This window comes from Chrysemys picta, chromosome 5, assembly GCF_011386835.1.
Source record: "Chrysemys picta bellii isolate R12L10 chromosome 5, ASM1138683v2, whole genome shotgun sequence".
NCBI lineage: Eukaryota > Metazoa > Chordata > Testudines > Emydidae > Chrysemys > Chrysemys picta.
Genome location: NC_088795.1, coordinates 139,622,322 through 139,628,321, shown reverse-complemented (window position 1 = coordinate 139,628,321; position 6,000 = coordinate 139,622,322). Strand labels below are relative to the sequence as shown.

General features: G+C 49.8%; 1 long non-coding RNA gene across 1 annotated transcript in view; it reads right to left on the bottom strand.

The window, feature by feature from the left end:
- Positions 1-766: 766 nt before the first annotated feature.
- Positions 767-6,000, bottom strand: part of LOC135984150 (uncharacterized) — a 28,263-nt gene continuing 23,029 nt past the window's right edge. The window contains exons 2-3 of the long non-coding RNA XR_010602058.1: positions 1,499-1,605; positions 767-1,086 (exon numbers count right to left, since the gene is read on the bottom strand). This is a non-coding gene — a long non-coding RNA (uncharacterized LOC135984150). The remainder of the gene's footprint in view (positions 1,087-1,498; positions 1,606-6,000) is intronic.

Here is a 6,000-nt window from a genome sequence, read left to right as displayed (position 1 = left end):
TTGGCAATCTAAGGAGCACAGCCATCACAGTACACCATAGACTGAAACTCAGCCTTAATGTAGCTGGGGCTTGATCCATTGATTGCTTTGACGATGGCAAACAAGGCCTTAACCTGGCATCGGAAGCTGACCGGGAGCCAGTGGAGGTATTTGAGCCTAATGTGCTCTCAGCAGCTTAGACCGTCGAGGAAATACCCGACCACAATTTGTACCAGCTAAACCTAGTGCATTATCTTCCTCGGGGAAGGCATATAATAAATAATATATGGAGATATACCTATCTCCTAGAACTGGAAGGGACCCTGAAGGGTCATGGAGTCCAGCCCCCTGCCTTCACTAGCAGGACCAAGTACTGATTTTTTGCCCCAGATCCCTAAGTGGCCCCTCAAGGATTGAACTCACAACCCTGGGTTTAACAGGCCAATGCTCAAACCACTGAGCTACCCCTTCCCCCACATAGGCTGCATATGCAGCTGTGTAGGGCACCCGAAAATTTGGGACACCACTGGGACTATAGGCACCGACTTCTCATCTTGCCAGGAGGTGCTCGACCCTGGCCCCGCCCCCACTCCACCCCTTCCCTCAATGGGCCTCTTCCTGCCCCAGCTCCACCCCCGCCCCGTCCCTGCTCCTCCCCCTCCCTCCCAGAGCTTGAACGCTGCGAATCAGCTGTTCGGGGCACTCCAGAAGCGCTGGGAGGGAGGGAGAGGAGTTAGTAAGCAAACAGAGTCTGCGCCTATGACCAGGACAGCAGGTAAGAGCAGGTCGGCTCCTGCACACCCAGCACATGCTGCAGTCTCCTTACTAGAAAGTCAGAGGCCGTATTCACAGAGCTAAATGCGCCAGCGTAGGGGCACCAGTTGTGCCAGCATAGGGGCACCAGTATTCACAGAGCAGAATGCATCAGCGTAGAGGCACTATTTTAATAACACTGCATAGGGCTGCATATAGCCTAAGTATGGCCCTGATCTTTATGTTCAGCTTCAGATGCGGTGAGTTCCAGCGATCCAGCCTGGAGGCGACAAATGCTGGAACCATTGTGGCCAGGTCCTCGTCCAGGAGGAAGGGGCGGAACTCCCTAGCCAGCTAAAGGTGAAAGAAGGCATTTGTTACCAGGGCCGGCTCCAGGCACCAGCTTAACAAGCAGGTGCTTGGGGCGGCCAAGGGAGAGGGGCGGCACCTGCGGCAATTCGGTGGCGGAAGGTCCCTCACTCCCTCTAGGAGCGAACGACCTGCCACTGAACTGCCGCCGCCGATCGCGGCTTTTTTTCTTTTTTTTTTTTTTGCTTGGGGCGGCAGAAATGCTGGAGCTGGCCTTGTTTGTTACATACCAACGCTACCTGGTCATCCAAGCTTAGTGAGGAGTCGGACAGGACTCGGATGCTTCGCACTACTTTAATTAATGGGGGCTGTGCCCCTTCTGTGGACAAAAGGGGCAGAGTCCTGGGTAGTTCATCAAGGCGTTTCCCCCTTCCAACCAGCATCGCTTCAATCTTACCTGGGCTGAGTCCAAGCCAGCTACTCTTCATCCAGGAGCTGATCTCTCGAAGGCATCCTGAGATCTTAGTAGTGGTGGTGGCTACATCCGTGGAGAATGAGATATACCTGGAGTATGAGGAGCACATTGTGGAATTCAGTCCTTTTGGAACTGAAAAGGAAACATTTTTAACCACTTGCTTGGACAGCTGTTTGGAAAGAGACCCAGATGAATGGACAAGTGGCCTGTCTTTTTTTAAGCTAGACGAGCAATCGGCCCATGTGATGTATGGCTGTGTTCTACAGGGATGGTTGGTCCAAGACACTATAGTTTTCAATAGTGTCATGGTGATTTTGGACCATTACAGCAGGATGCTTGCAAGAGGGTAGTAAGGAATGATTCCTCCAGGAAAATGTGCTTTCCGCTGGGCCCTGTCACTATACCCCAGAATCTGTCCCTGCCAGTACCAGGATAGCATGCCATGGAAGGATGGTCTTGTGGTTATGGGCTGGGCCTGGCTCTCAGGTAGGCGGAGTTCAGAGCCTCGCTCGACCACTGACTTCCTTGGGCAGAACCCGCCCAGCTGGCGGGGTGCTGAGCTCTTCTGAAACTTTTGCTCCCTGAAGTGAGTGCTGAGCTCTCGCGTAAATCTGGCCCCGACTGTGGGAGCGGAGGCCATTTTAAAATCTAGCCCCAGACCTCTCTGTGCTGCAGCCCCCCGGGTGTAAAATGGGGGCTTGCCTCTCTTATCTATTTAGATTGGAAGGTCTTCGCAGCAGGGACGGGGTCTCGCTACATGTACCTTCAGCACCTCCCGCCGTGGGAGCCTGATCTCGGTGGGGTCCGCTAGGCACTACTCCCCTACCCATAATAAACAGTGATACTCGTGCAAACACTGCCGGGGATTTTGAATGAGCATAAGTGGTCCAGACCTTGGTGTTTTTATGTCTCACTCAAAAGATAGTGGCTCCAGCAGCACAGCGCCCCCTCCTGTTGTACTGGTGATGCACTCACTCCAAGAGAAGAGTCAGCCACCATGTCATGCACCACCCGGTCGTCTCCCATTTGAGCACTGATCCAGCCCAATCCAGCTTATTTTATGAGCTCTAACCAAACCACAGCTCATGGTTACTTCTTCCCCCACCCACCGAGATGGGGAGCGAAGGTGGAGGAAGCATGGGGAGAGTCCTGGTTTGACAGGGAGTTTTTAAAATGACAATAAAAACAAAGGGGCCAGATTCTCAATTGTCCATCGCTCCACTGAGTTGAATAGAGCTGTGCCAATTTACACCAGTGGATGAGTTGGCCCCCCACACGGTTTCCAATGATTTGGCCCCATTGAATTAAATAAGTTGTCATCCTATGTCACTGCGTGGTCGTCTTCTTGCTGCCTTCCGCCTCCCTGCCCACTGCCGTTTGTCAGCTTGGCCTCACCTCGACTTGAGAAAAGCTGTGTTTGGACATGCGTTTGCGAGCGCGTATCCAAATCCCAACGAAGACGAGACACGTTGTAGCTTTAACAAATTGTAGTTTGCATCCTCCCCTGTCTCTATCACCTCAAACATAGGCTGTTTGTCTTCCCTTCAAGGCCCTTCACAGTCATTCTGCACCCTATCTCCCATCTCATATCAAGATGTCAACTCCGGCTTCCAACTGGCCTGTGATACCAGCCTCAATTGCCCCCTTGTTGAATTTTCAAATGGCACTGTCTTGTGCTTTCTCCCCTGCTGCCCCTCATGCTTGAGAGGCGCTCCCCGTGACCATCCACAAAACGACCCTATTATCCATCTTCAAATCCCTCCTCAAAACGCTCCATTGCCAGAATACCGACAAAAAAAAACGTGACCGTGGTTAGGCTGCCGGTGTGCAGAGACCCCTGCCTCTCACCGGTATCATCACATTGTTTCCTCGTACTCTGCTGTTTGTATCCACCTGTTGTCTTGTCTAAGGGCTTGTCTACACAGTGCATTAGTCCACACCAGAGGGGTGTAAGTTCAAGTCCGCACCAGCGTGTTCACAGGCTAACTGGTGCATTAATGTAGTCCCGTTTCAAACAGTACTACATTAACCAGCACTAGGGAACTCTGAGTGGGCGTCAGCAGCACTCACACAGGCCCGACACACTGGTGTGGACTCAAATTTACACCCCCACTGGTGTGGACTAACACACCATGTAAACCAGTGGCTCTCAACCTTTCCAGATGACTGTACCCCTTTCAGTCTGATTTGTCTTGCGTACCCCCAACTTTCACCTCACTTAAAAACGACTTGCTTACAAAATCAGACATAACAATACAAAAGTGTCCCAGCCGCACTCGTACTGAAAAATTGCTGACTTTCTCATTTTTACCATAGACACCTCTACCTCGATATAACGTGACCCGATATAACACAAATTTGGATATAACGCGGTAAAGCAGTGCTCCGGGGGGCGGAGCTGCGCACTTCGGTGGATCAAAGCAAGTTCGATATAATGCGGTTTCACCTATACGCGGTAAGATTTTTTGGCTCCCGAGGACAGCGTTATATCGAGGTAGAGGTGTAATTATAAAATAAATCAATTGGAATATAAATATTGTACTTACATTTTGGTGTATAGTCTATAGAGCAGTATAAACAAGTCATTGTCTGTATGAAATTGTAGTTTGGACTGACTTCACTAGTGCTTTTTCTGTAGCCTGTTGTAAAACTAGGCAAATATCTAGATGAGTTGATGTACCCCTTGGAAGACCTCTGCGTAACTCCTAGGGGTATGGGTACACTGGTTGAGAACCACGGATGTAGACAAGCCCTCATACTCAGACTGTAAGCTTCTTGGGGGAGGGACTGTCTTTTTGTTTTGTGCTTGTACAGCGCCTAACACAATGGGGGCCTGGTCCATGACTGGAGCACTTTTGTAATGCAAATAACAACTACTCCTCCTGTTAACTGGTCAAGGAAAACCCTAGTGGAGAGAACAACTCCACTTTATGGCTGGATGTGAGAGGGTTCCTGGACTTCTGCAAAAGGAATCCTGAAACTTTTTCCTGTTAACACAGGGTTGTAGTGTGGAGAACCCCTGAAATTTCATTGTAAGCTCTTCAGGCTTTGTGTTTGTATTGTGCCTAGCACAATGGGCTATCTTGACGGAATCCTTCCATGATAGATGTTAATAATATTACTGATTGTAATACAGTCTTAGTGGTAGAAGGACCTCACTTCTGAGCTGTTCCCAGAGCCTGGATCCAATGGAATATTTGAAAGGGAAGAACGTGTGTTGGCAGCATTGTTCTATCCATCTCTCAGGGGTAGCACTGAGACCATATTTCCACCCCACTGGAGACATAGATGGCTGCAGGGATTTTCTCATAAACAAAGTGCTGGCGGCTAGGTCACCCTCCTCCTTTTGCTTCTGCTCCTTCTCTTCCTCTGGGAACGTTGGGGACTGTGTTTGCTTCTGGGCACCTCAATAGCATTAGGATGTTGTCAAGCTGGAGACGAGTCAAAGCGGGACAGCGGGGGTGATTAAGTGGCTGGAAGTATTGACTTATGAGGGAAAAAACAAAGGAGCTAAATATGTATAGCTTGGCTAGATGACAACAAAGGGGGCTAGGACAACTGTCTGTGGTTACTTGAGGGGTGTAAATACCCAGGAGGGAGAGGAATTGTTTAGGTTAGCCCAATGGGGGAATATCCAGGAATCACAAGCCGAAATTAAGAAATGGAAAATGTAGGCTGAATATCAGGGGAAACATTCCGAACAGTGAGATCTACCATAGCGGGCGGTGGAAAGCTCTCCCCCGGGGAAGCCTCGTTAGTCAGGACTTTTCAAACTGGATTGGAATAGTCTGCAGAGAACAATCCAGCACTGACAGGAGAAGGGATAGACACTGGCAGGGGTTTCTCTGGAAGGACCCCATGGCTTTGGGGTTTATTCCCCATCTTAGTCCCAAATAGCCCATCTCTGAGGACCTTCAGGGCATCTGAAAATGGGGGTATGGGAAGGAACAGCAGTTGTAAGGGGGTGGGGGTTGTTCTGGGGGATGAGAGGGATTTGTGGTGGGTTATCATCAATTGTTGCATTTAGGATCTATTTTTAAGTTATGTCAAGGGTACCTCGAGAATACGGAGAGGTGCCTCTTTCAGCATCATTATAAATCTGAATTAAATAATTACACAGATCACCTTTCCTGGGTGAGTTCCCTGGCTTGTGCTATGCAGGAGATCAGACAATCCTAAGGGTCCCGTCTGCAGGGCCAGCTCCAGGGTTTTGGAGCCAAACAAAAACAAACAAACAAAAAAGCCGCAATCGCGATCTGCGGCGCCGAATTGCCACCGAACAGCTGGACGTGCCGCCCCTCTCCGAAGTGGCCGCCCCAAGCATCTGCTTGGTAAGCTGGTGCCTGGAGCCGGCCATGCCCATCTGGTCTTGAAAGTTTATGCACTAGATCTCTTCAACCTCCATACTATTAACAGAGACTGGAAGAAAAGTAAAACACAGATTGACACAATGAAAACTAGAAGCAAAAAACTGTTAGGTTCCC